Genomic DNA, 13,036 nt, shown 5'->3' with positions numbered 1-13,036 from the left:
CGTGCTGTCTCGTGTGGGTTTCGTTCGCAAGGTGATAAATAATTTTTAATAATGGGAGGGAAATTTGTCAGTAAGATGCTTTGCACCACACACCATTTGCCGCTGGCTGGAAGAGTGAAGGGGTGGAATAGGGGTTTTTTTTCGGGAACAGGGATTGGCAAGTTTGCTATTGAATAAACATTGGCAGCCGGTACGGTCGGTTAAGGATGAATTGGTTTAGAAGCAGCTACGAAGGGACCGAAGTGGACGAAAGAAGAAAGTTTTGTGCTTGAAACGATGTTGATATTATTTTTAATATTAAAAACACAAAATAGTTTGGTTTACAAGGTTGGTTTTTGTGTAGTTTTCTGGGCAGTAGTAGACGGTTGATTGAAATCTTTCTGACGACTTTGGCATTGGTAACAGTCAGCACGTGATTGACATTGGCGTTTGGAGAGGTGGGTGCGCTCGCAAAGTAGCATGCATGTGCTGGCAATTTAAAAGCACATCGTTGTCTCATCATTTTGCTTGAAAGGACCCGAAAAAAAACACAATGGTACACAAACACACATACAAAGCTTAGCACGGAAAATTCAACCCCATCTATCTGTGTTCATCTTGCTTATCTACCGATTCGGTACGATTCTGACACCGACCGTGGTCCTATGGGGGAGGCAAGCCTTGACTCAAAACTCTGCTCCTAAATCATCGAGCACTTTCACCAAAGCTGGCCTCTAAGGAGCAATAGAAAACGGAATTGAAAATGGCAACCAATGGCAACGGTAAAGACAAAAAACACACCAGCAGGAACAGGTCGGGGCCGTACGAATGAGACGTTCGTCTGTCATTCGCGCTGGGAACGATCGGATCCCCTGTGTGTTCCGATGCGTGTTTACTCGCTTCGAGTGCGTGTGCGCTGGCCCAGACTTACCGGTACCGGCGTACCGAGATCCTAACGGGCTAACTGACGGACGGATGGACTAGCTGATGGGTTGGTAAATCAAAAAGCGAAAAAAGTGGTCCCACAGGAATTACGCACCGGCAGTCGAGTGTCGGTTATGTCGACCACGGGACGGTGTCGTCGGAGGCCATACTGCACGGGTTCGGGTCCTCCTTTCCTTGGCCGTTTTAAGCGACGGGGGTGGCTTTACTGTGGCGAGCACTTGCATGTGACAGAAGCAAAACTAGATCCACTCTCACTTCGAACACTGTTGATCGAATGTCTTCACGTCCCGGCGTGGTGCGTTGGGGATGGGACTGTCGGCAGTCCCTTATCGGTTTTATTTACTGCCAATATGTTGACTGACGTATCGATTTCGGCAGCGAAGTGAATCATCGTACAATCGGGGCCGAAGGGGTACGACGGGGAGACATTTTTCGCTTCTTAGGTGGTTCGTGAAAAGGAAGGACTTTTTGTGTGTAGTGCCGCCGAAAGTCTAGACCCACTTGCACTACCGAGCGAAAAAGGGATTTAGAGCGTGAAGTAGCAGAACAGGGTGAGTGACTTTCGACTTTGCCAATTGTTAGTTTAGCTCGACGTTTCTCGCACGCAGTGAATGTATTCTGGAGAGTCAATATGAGAATGGATTTAAGTGATTTTATAAAATAATAGTTGGTGAAGCAATAGCGCGAAAGAAAAGTCTTTCAAAAGTGTAAGATATTTGCAATATTCCCGAAGGATCATGTAAAATATATTTTTTATAAATTGTATAATAAAATTTTTTTTGAAGTACAGTAGATACAACATGTATTTAGAGTTATAAATTTTCTTACGATCAATGTTTGTTTTCCTTCTTTTACTCTTTAATCATCGTTTTCCTCCACAGAGTGACCAACTGTCTTCCCACGAGGGTTGACGATCGTAGGGTTCGTTTTTAAATTGTGTTTGATCCTTTCAAACATATCTAACTCGTGCACCACATTACCGTGCCGATGAACTGGATACCTTTCCTGCTGTTCCCTTACCGAAGGGAGCATTTTGTCTCTCGCCGTTCAGCCTCAACTGTAGGACCCTACTTGACCATGGTTTCTGCCGCTCGGTTCCCGAGGAATCAATTGGAAAAAGTACAATTTTAATCTGGTTGCAACAGCGTCCAGCACGTTGACTGCTTTGCTGCAGCGACCGTGTACCAACGCTGGGCAAGTGGCCTCTTGATTTGTCTTTGACGATGAATTGGTGGCAAGGTTTATTTAGGTGTGCATTGTTTCAAACATGGTGTTGGTGTTGTCTTTCCATTACAAAACACCAGTATCGTTCCAAGTCTGTGTTGTGTTTTCTCTTATGCCAACTACTTTATTTCATGCAACTTACAAAAATCAAGGTTACTTCGATACGCGTGATACCAAAGTGAAAAGCACGGCCTCCTAGAGTCCGTTTCTAATTGTCGCTCATTGACAACGACTCATATCTCGCAAATGCCATACATGACAGTCTGTCTGTACAATAAAAGTAATTCAAGAATAAACTATTAACTTAACACAACCTTATTTACTTAAACTTAACTTAACCTTTCCCGAGACATCCTTCTCAGAATAAAGACAAATTAATATACCTGCGATTGATTTAGAAGGAATATTATTACAGAATTTCAAATTTTCATGATTTTTCGATAAAGAATTCGAGTCCGGGTTTATAAACATATGTATGCAAAAAATTAACAAGGGGCACTACGGTGAAGAACCGTTATTCTCAATAATAATAATAATAATAATAGTTAATAAATATAAAACTCCGAAACATTCATAAAACATACTAGAAAAATAAGAAATAATAATAATTAGTTTATGAGAACTCTGTAATAAAAACGAGAAAATTTCCCTTATTTGGGATTCTCCAGGGTGCACACACCTCTTCAGAGTGTTTAAATATTACTAGTTTCTTAAATGTACCACGACTTGTACTCGTCCATCATCAGCGCTATCTTGTTAATTTTTTTTATTTGCATAATAAACTAGTTTTACAAATCCCACCGCACCATGCTCGGTGCTAATTAAGGTACTTTAAAAATAACGTTTACATTTATTTTACGCTTAACCTTTCGGAAGATAAGCGCATTACCTTAGATAGTAGTGAAGAAAAAAGAAACACCACAACCCTGTCGGTGGGTGATTCGAACCCAAACACTTGCCGATGATGACGACCAGAGCAGCGCAGTACAATAAAAACTAATTTATTCACCGACCGGCTTCAGTTCATCAGATGCCCAGTTGTCGCGAGCCCGAGAGCATGATTTTAGGTAATTTCTGTTTTAATGCATCCTGATTGTTCTTTGCGGGGAAAAGAAAAAACAATCTTGGAATACGAGAGACAGTGAACAAGGAGAGAGAAAAAAAAGAAAAACACAACCCCCGCAGAACAATTGAATGAAGGACAAAAAATATTAGCCCCTCTGCTTGGATATTTTCCGCATTCGTATGCACTGCGCCCGGTGTGTCTTGATGGTACCGCGCGAGGTGATGGCCTACTACGTTTGTTTTTTTACTGCATTTAAATTTCCACTCACCGGGCGTGTGCGCTCGCGCTCGACCAGGCCGTAATTTTTAATTCAACAACACAACAACTACGTTGATTACGCTAAATGAACTCGCGTAAAAATAGTACGTGTGGGCCGAAGCGCATGCTGAGCTGGTACGTGGGTTTTTTTTTTCTCTCGTCTTGTTCCATTTCGAGCCCGTGAGTTTCGAGGGTCCTGAGTTTGAGGGTGTGTAGTGTTGGATTGTTTCCGGGTGTTTTTACTTTCTCGCGGGGAAATTGTTGTTGCTTTCGTGCCGCTTTTCCGGTGGCAGCGAAAACCACCACCATTGCTCCAAAAATAATGAAACTGATAATTCTAATACTCATTACCAGTGCGGCAAAGCGAGCGATAAGGATAAATGGGAGAGTGTTTGGTACAAAAAAAAATAACATTTTCCCGCTCACGCGGGTGTCGTCCTATTGCAGTGGGGTCGCATTACCACCGTAGGTCGTTGCCACGAGCCGCACCGAGCGTGGTTCACGCACCCGTGGGCAGTGCCAAGGCGACGCAAACGAATGTCGCGGCCCTAATTATGGTGTATAAAACACATGGCGCGGGAATACAATTAACTTTACCCGTGCTACGTGCCGCACCCGTTCGAGGACGCACACGGGCGGGTGAGTTACTGCATTGTGTGTCCAGATCCTTCCGCGAAAGGGTCTCTCTCGAATGGCACCGCGCGGTGCTCTTGTGCACCGCCGGAAATGTTTACGTGTGTGCGAGTAGGGCAATTGTTTTCCGTGTTTTTCCTAGTGTCGATAGAATATTTTGTTTAATTTCCCTTCACATCCCCCTTTACGGTTGGAAACGGTTTGTTTTATTGCCATCTCGTTCGCACCTTGTCGCATCTTGCGTGCATGGCGCACCTCACCGTAAGCGCGTGTTTCGTAGGGAAGAATTTCGGCAACCCGAAGCAACAAATCCGCCCGGTGGTTGGTTTCGTTTGATCGGTCAAGGTGAACGACACAGGCATGTCGCATGCGAGGGACTTGGAGGCCCTTGCCAGGGCCGATCCTTAAGGCGCGTGGCCATTAAGACCCCGCACAAATCCGGAAGTAACCCGATCCGGTCCGGTGTGCGAGGGGGGCACCACAATCGGGTGTGTATTAATATTTAATGAGCAGCGATTTCGGTTTTGTTTTTTTGCATAATGAATAAATAAACAAATGTTTGCTTGCTCGCCTATGTGGCCGAAGAATTTGTGCGTTTTTGGGCTTAGAAAGATCGGAGTTAAAACAATTCATTTTTAGTTGCTAAAAGCAAACAGATGGGGTTTGTGTAGTGGTGTTATGGGCGTTAAGGGAGCTTACACAGCAGGGATCATGTTTTGTGATTTATTTGGTTTGAGAGCATGATAATAATGACGATATTTTTGATAAATTTATGAACGAAACATGTAAATTGGTACAAAAAATGTTTTAAACAAACAAACTTACTTGACTTGCTACACAAATAGCTGTTAAGACAAATAGAAACAAAAATTGGCGATAATTAAATTATACTCATTTACAGATAATGATGTGAAACAATAGGAGCTGATTACATTAAAATAAATTTTAACTTACCACGCATAATTGTGGTAGATCGATTCGAAGTTTGAAAGTGTAGAAAATGATAATTTTTTAAATTATAGAGACAGAGAGAAGAGTTTGATTAAAAAGGCTAAAATCAAAATTAAATAAAAAAAAACAGCGTAACCAACATCATTCACGCATACTAGAAAAAATGTTGATACTAATGGATTGAAAGTTGGAAAGAAAAGCAGTGAATGATGAGGCTTTGAAATGGAGGAAATGAAAGGAAATGTGTGACACTCGAGTTACGCGAATTTGAGATACGCGAATCGCAATTTTTTTCAAAGTTCGTGCAATTTTGTATGTGGAATTGAATTTTTATTTGTCAAATTTCAAATTTTGCTAAAGATACGTTACATTTTAAACATAAATGTTGATAAAAATGCAGACTAATTGTCGAAATAAACGTAAAAATATAAATTATTAATGCGCTTTGCACCGTGAAAAGAAGAAATGTATCTCTGAATACTAAGTAAAAACAAATGTTATAAAGGGAATTAGAATTACGCGAATTTTTCTGGCAAGCATTAGTTGCCTAAATCGGGAAAATACTGTAGATATATACAGTCTAAGCTCATACGTTTCAGAAGATGAAGAATATGTTGGTGATTTCAATCATTCGATTAAAATCAATTGAAAGAGAGGCACAACGATATGCAGACGAAATATTCGCACTCCGTTTCGCATAGTTAAATGTTTTACTACAAAATAAAAACGCACGAGCTTAACTGAACACCATGCGGAAACAGCACAAACCGTGTACCTCACCGTTTCGTCACTTTGTTGCACTGAAATTGGTTTGCATTGCTAGGAAATTGAGTTAGTAGTAGAAGCAAAAAAAAAAAAAACAACTTTTACTCCCCTCACGAAATGGAGAGCTTTTTCGGTTGGATCGGGCAAGGCTAACTGTGCCTTTATGTGGAAATGGTCGGAAAAATTCAATTCGGTTGCAGTGTCGTAACGAGTTTATTTGGAATCCATCAACAACAGGGGTGTAAAAGGGATATTTCCGCTTAGAAGGTTAGCTGTGCACCTGTGGTGTTTGCAAGTTGCTATGCAGAACATTACATTTACTCCTTGGAACGAACGTGTTTCGTCTAGCTACTAGTAACGCTAATAATAACGCTAAGATAATGTGTAATGTTGGGTCCTTTTTACCAGGAGTCAAATGCTTTTGATGAAATAAAATTTCCCATGCACTGTTTAACCACCAATTGACCAATAATAAGCATCTATCACCGGGTAATGAGGTTGGCGTGTGGTTATTTTGAGGTTGTAATTAAATATCGAACTCCAATTTAATTGTTTCCCACAAATTATTCTACCGCTAGCCTTGCGATCGACGAATGTGCAATGTTAGAAGCCGTTAAAAAGCCCTTCCTAAGACTTCCAACAGTCGGCCGTACTGCAGCATAAAGATTCCAGCTGTTTTTTGTTGTGCCCACTGTCGTTCACGCTGTCATCGTTTTCCATTTGTTTTCGGGCCACAGTGTGCATTATTGGAACAACGCCCCGTGACCGGTGCAATGTGATGCCGTTCGAACATCTGGCAAATCATATGGCGATTAAGGGAAGACTGCATCGGTCTGGCACAGTAAGGCGCTCTGCCAGAACCGTACAACAACGCAACAATTCACAAAAAAGGATCTCGCTAGGAAGGACTGTCGAGAGGCGAAGAAAAACAGCAACAGCCGAATGGCCGATGAGCGGTTGCATAGCTTTTTGACCGTGAAATTAACCGTATCATTTATGCGCACGCACTGCAAACGTATTGCGGCATAAAATTGATAGTTTGCCGACATTCGATAATTGCGGTGTGTTATTGCTGTCATGGTTTTGAGGAACAAAAAAAAATTACTGTCCCGTGCGTTATGCGTTATTGCATTGTTGGTGGAAATGTCGGTCGGACAATGGCGAGATCTTATTGGGGTCACACGATTGCGAACGAATTGGTTGTGAGAAAAGTTAATTTGGCTTTTATTTCTGCTGCAATATTTTATAAAAGGTGGTGTTAAATATCAACAGTGTGTAATTACTTTCATGAGACAGCCGTTGGAATGTTGTACTCTAACGGTTATTGTGTCAGTTTGTTCTAAAAAAGCAATAAAATATGGTGGGAATTCAATGAATCCCCTCAGAGAACGTTATTTTAACGTCATTTGACGCTGGAAAGATAAAATAAAAGACTAACTACATTTGCAAATGCTGGCCTAATGTTTTATTAGTCTTGAAATAAGTTTTTATCTTGCCATGAGTATGTACATAAGATAAGAAAATAAATATTAAAAAGAACTGAGTAAAACATAAGACCTGAAAGCTTTTTAAATTACGAATAGATTCACCCGAAGTAAACATGACCGCTGCTTGGAGTTCAATGATCTCTCATTCCCGTTGTTTTACTGACGCGGCAAGCCCTCGAGCTGCTTCCAGATGTGGACAGAACCATCACACAAAAAACCGTACAGCCGACAGGCACAAGGGATGCACAAACACACCGTACGCACCAGGATGAGAAACAGAACACGTTCCGAAAGGGACGAATACTTGCGTCGATCCAAAATATTTGAGTGACGCAAAGGATCGAAACGAAACGAATCGTAACGGCACGGCAGCACAACAACACAACATTCGGCGCGCGGGGTCGGCAAGGACATTACGGTGCATTTGAGCCGCAACCGAGCGAAAAGGTGCAACCAGATGCAACAGTCGCCGCAAAGCATCGAAAGGGGCACGAAAAAGGGCCCAGCCAAACCCCTACCCAGGGGGGGGTGCGCTACCGTTCACTTCCTGGTCCGGGATTGTTGTTGTATCGTGCAGGCATGTTATTGTACACGTCCCGGAATGGCTTTTGCCATGGTTGGTCAAGAGTGCCTGGGCGAGCGCGTTCGATGAAAGCTGAGACCACGATCGCAGCCTACTCTGCTCGATTGCACACTTGAATCGCGATAATTTTTACGCGAGCGCAGCTTGCATCTTCTCGCCGGCTGTCAAGGACAACTGGCAGCGCTGGTTTTCGGGGTTTTGTGTGTCGTCATTAAAAGCTGTTTTCGGAAGATGTAGATTTAACTGAGCAGAGGTGTATCGGATTACGTCTAACTGTTTGCCATACCCAACACAACACAGGCGCGTGCATTGTGCGTACGGTATCGATCTTGAGATTGCGAAGTAGGCGCTGAAGCAGGACACACAGGAGCAGATGGAAATGTGTCAATCTGTTGAAGGAAGCATTGAGCATCGGGGTGCTTAGGAATAACGGAGTGATTTGGTTTGTAACAGGGGTACGGCTGTCATGTAAATAACTAAAGTTGCATAAAACGGTAGAACGGAGATTGAATTTCAGAAAGTTCTTTCAACTGGATTGGAACTCTGCATACTATATATCTTTTTTCTTACCTTATTGGTTGGTTAATTTCAAATTTACATACAACAAATTTGTTGAATAATGAATAACCATTTTCACCAGATTTTTACGTTTAGCTATTCATAATATTTTGGTGCGTTAATCGACTTGCGTTTGCTATCTAAACTATTTATTTTCTGGATGTTTTGATGGATAAGAAAATATCATTATTTATACTAATTGATTGTCGAGTACTTAGAGACCTAAGGGAGTTCTTGAATAAATTCTTTGAATTAATAACTTTTTCGGGAGATAGCATTTCTAAAATATATTGTACAATGATGTGAAGTATTTTCATAGTTCTATTATAGGAATTCTAATTAGTTATCACAAAAGGCGAACAAAACCACTAAAGTTCAAACCTACATATTTAATAACAATACCTGCGTAAAAACCTCCTGTGAGGTATTAATCTGCCAATTTTGGCTTGCTAGAGTTTCCTCCAGATGGTCTGATGCTGTACTCGGAAGCGACGCCAGGACTACACACGACAGGACCGGTGCCAAATCACATCAGGATCAAACTCCTGTAATCAGGTTGAACTATAAGCTGGAGGTAAATAGAGTCATTACCTCCAGAGTAAATATAGTGTCCGAAATAGCAGGCCCTAGTTTAAGTTAAGTTTAAGCTTCGTTTAAGCTTACATATTATACATTAATAGTGAATTTTCGCTCTCTCTTCCAACGAAAACTCCACCAACGGCTCGTTAAATATACACAGCGCAGAAAGGAAAGAAATTATCCGAAAATCACTCATGAAAGAACACAGTTCATTCAATTTTTCCGTTCATTAAAATCAGCAATGCTGTAAAATAAGTCCATGCTGTATAGAGTTCAAACGAATTAAGATCCAAACCGCTAATATTAGATTACTAACACCGAACCTACCACGAATATCCTTTGTCCTTTGGGTGACTTAAAAACCTTATTTCCATGAGCCCACTCAGAAACAAAAGGAAACACAAAAAATGTTCCCAAATATAGGCAGGATTGAAGCAAAACATGCATTCATTTTGCTTAGAATTTGGCACGCTTCAAAACTCGTGCCAACCACCGTCAATTGGACCGGATCTTAACCAATCCCATGAGCAATGTGTTCGCCGTGCCATAAAAGAGCACGAACCGACAATGCAACAATGCCATCAAATGGAACATGTTTCGCAGACCCTCTGCAGTGGGCACCCTCGCACATTACAGCTAAGCATGCAGTCAGCTGGCTGCCACATACGTACCCGATAGCCGATACGAGGTAATCGGCACAAAAACCCGTTCCGAAAACTCGCCGTTCTGCGTTTGGGTTTTCTCGTTATTAATGAAAATCTATTAGGATGTGTAATTATGTAAATATGCCGACTGTCGTAACGCTACACTGGCGACCCTTTTCTTTCGGTGCTGCGCTTCCGCCATCCACGGCACGACACGTTCGAGATTTTTAATGTCCTGTTTGTCCTGTGCCCTGGCTGAACGGTTCCCGGGGTGCCGAGAGGATGCTACCGTGCATGCTAACGGTAACCGAGTTCTAAGCGGCAGCCAGCACATCCGTATTTACACTATCTGGCAGCATTCTTTCCACCTTGCCACCGTTACCATATGGGAGTATTGATCTTCGTTATTCGATCTCTTTAGCTTCTCGGGGTTTTTTCCAGCTGGCAAAGCAGGCGGTGCGTTCTTCGGTGTGTTCGAGAGCTTCATGTTCCATCCACGAAGAAGAGCTCGTGGTATGACTACGACTCGATACAACTCGATGGCCGTAGGAGTTGCGCTTGCTCGGAATGAATAATGTGATCAATTAAGTTATTACACTGATTGGAATCCGGTTCCTTGCATCTTAAACGGGGTAGGTTGGCCAGAGGGTTGATGATTAGGGGCTGGATAAAGGGGAGAAAGTGTGATTTATTTAAGTGCGCGTAGTTTTAGCCTTTCCTGACGTGGAACGTGGTAATTGATTGTGATGTATCAATCATGGGACACAAGTAGGCATTGGATGCCGTACCGTGTACGGCAGGATGCATTTTTAATACATTTCCTCATTAGCATTGAATGGGAGAAGTATGTTTGCTTGCCTGGCAGACTGACAGCGGTACATTAATAATGAGAGTTAAGTATTGCGTGTTTACTCTCCTGGAGGTCAGCAAACAGATGTTCAAGACCTCAACAAACCGCTGGAAAGAATAGATCTTCAAATTGTGACCTTACTATCGTCATAAAATCGTACACCAGATTGCCCTATCATTCGGACCCTATCACTGTCCTTCGACTGCGATGTCAAAGATCGTTAAAATATTTTTTCCGAACCGGTTGCATCGCTTAGCTGACAGGACACAAAGCACCATTCGACGGTTTCGTTTCGGTTGTTGCACGAAGTTTTATTCCCGCCTAACTCACTGGCCGCATTCGATTAGGGAGGATTTTTTGTGTGTGTTGAAACGCAAAACTACACCACACCAGGCAGATAATTCTTGCAGCACCAGAAGCTGCAGTAAAGATTGAGACGTCTGCAAGCAAATTGTGGCTAGATGCAGCTTTACGTAAATGCTCCGTCCCGTGTGTTTGGCACACTGAAACACCAGACACCGGACACAGCCCCCGTACGCTGTGGGGTTTTAGTGTTTGGAAATGTAATTCAACACATGGCTGAATTTTTACGAGCTTCAACGCGACCGGTCCGGCGTGGTTCGGGGGAAGTTAAAAAGAGGGAGACAAAAAGGACGAAACCGCAGACAAGCTGGGAAATGGATTGGTCGCTACATAAACTCCCTTCGCTGCTTTCCGACCGGTCAGTCCGGTCCGGCCGTGCGTGGCTGCGTGCGAAACCGACAGTGTCCGTCCCATTGGCAGCGTGTGTAAATGAAGTCTTTCGGGCTCCGGTCCGGTCACCCGGGCAACGATAACACGCTCGGTGATAAACAAGCGCCTCGAAATGATGATCGACCAGCAGGGTCGTTGGGAACGGGGGGTCGGTTGGCTTATTTTTTCCACCACCAACAACGGGAATGTACGCATCATTGCGCTGCACTTTTTAGTATCACGCCCGGTGAAGGTTGGGCTAAAGAAAAAAAGAAAACCACGAGCCAGAAACTGACCAAAGGGGCTGTGTTACCCGAAAATTGGATGTAAATTTAAACAAAGGGCAAGGAAACAGAGATGCGAAAGTACGTCGGTGCGAGGAATTACATATACCTTTTTATGACAGGTTAATGTACACCGAGAGGGATGTTGGGGTGCAGAGATTTAAGGACATAGATTTGAATCGGGGTCCTAGGCGTGAGATCAATTGAGTAATGTAGAGGGAAGGGTTTTAATAGGATTTTGTGTGAGTTGTGACTTAAATAGACAATATTTCAGCGCCTTAATTTTGCCCAGGGAGTATGTTGGACTCTGAGCGCAATCGGGAATGGATAGACGGCAGAATTATTAAGCGTAGGGAAATTTTACACTGAGTGCATGTGATTGTATAGGTCCCTATTGATAGCATTTTATATTTCTTCCAAATGTAAATATTTAACACATATAGGTGGGCTGATAATTGTTTGCCCTATGACAGTAAAACACTTTTTGTTTGCAATTTTTTTTAATCAGCATACATCCCTTCAACGGTGTTACTCCGATTATAGCCGGTTTTCAATTTTTGGTTACTATATTTGTAGTAGCATTTGTCATTTGCCTCAAAAAAAGGCCTTTGTTTCGGCGATCACCTCTTCAACCGAGGAAAATTTCTTCTCAGAGGACATCCTTTTGGGATCTGAGAAATGGAGTTAGTCACTGGGGGTCAGATCTGGGCAATATGGTCTGTGGGGAAGCAATTCAGAGCGTAATTCATGAATTTTTGCCATTATTTTCAATGATTTGCGGCACGGGCGTTGTCTTGATGAAACAAAACTTTTTTTTTCTTCAAATGTGGCCATGTTTTGGCTATTTCGTCCTTCAAATGCTCCAATAACTTGATGTAGTAGTCGCTGTTAATAGTCTTTCCTTTCTCAAAATAGTCGATGAAGACTATTCCTTGCAAACCCCAAAAAATAGAAGGAATAACCTTGCCAGCTGATTGTTGTGTTTCCCCCGCTTTGGAGCAGGTTCATCGCGTCCAGTGCACTCGGATGACTATCTATTGGACTTTGGAGTGAAGTGCAGAAGCCAAGACTCATCCATGGTAGCATATTGACGCAAACACTCGGATTTATTTCGCTCAAACAGCTCCAAACACTGCTCCCAATCATCAACCCGTTGTTGTTTTTGGTGAAATGTGAGCTCGTGCGGCAGACATTTTGCACAGAGCTTTCTTATATTCAAATACTCGTGTAAGATATGTCCAACATGTTCCTTAGACATCTTTAGGGTGTCAGCTATCTCGATCAATTTCACATTTCGGTTGCCTTCAATAATTTTGTGGATTTTTTAATGTTTTTGTCTGTAACCACCTTTTTTGGGCGTCCACTGTGTTCACCATCTTCAGTGCTCATTTTACCACATTCAAATTTAGCATACCAACATTTGATGGTTGATTTTGGTAGGGCAGAGTCCGAAGACTCTTCATCAAGCCAATTTTTGGCTTCAACTGTATTTCTCCCC

The sequence above is a fragment of the Anopheles moucheti genome, chromosome 3 (genome assembly GCF_943734755.1).
Source record: "Anopheles moucheti chromosome 3, idAnoMoucSN_F20_07, whole genome shotgun sequence".
NCBI classification, from domain to species: domain Eukaryota; kingdom Metazoa; phylum Arthropoda; class Insecta; order Diptera; family Culicidae; genus Anopheles; species Anopheles moucheti.
This window is presented reverse-complemented; position numbering follows the sequence as displayed.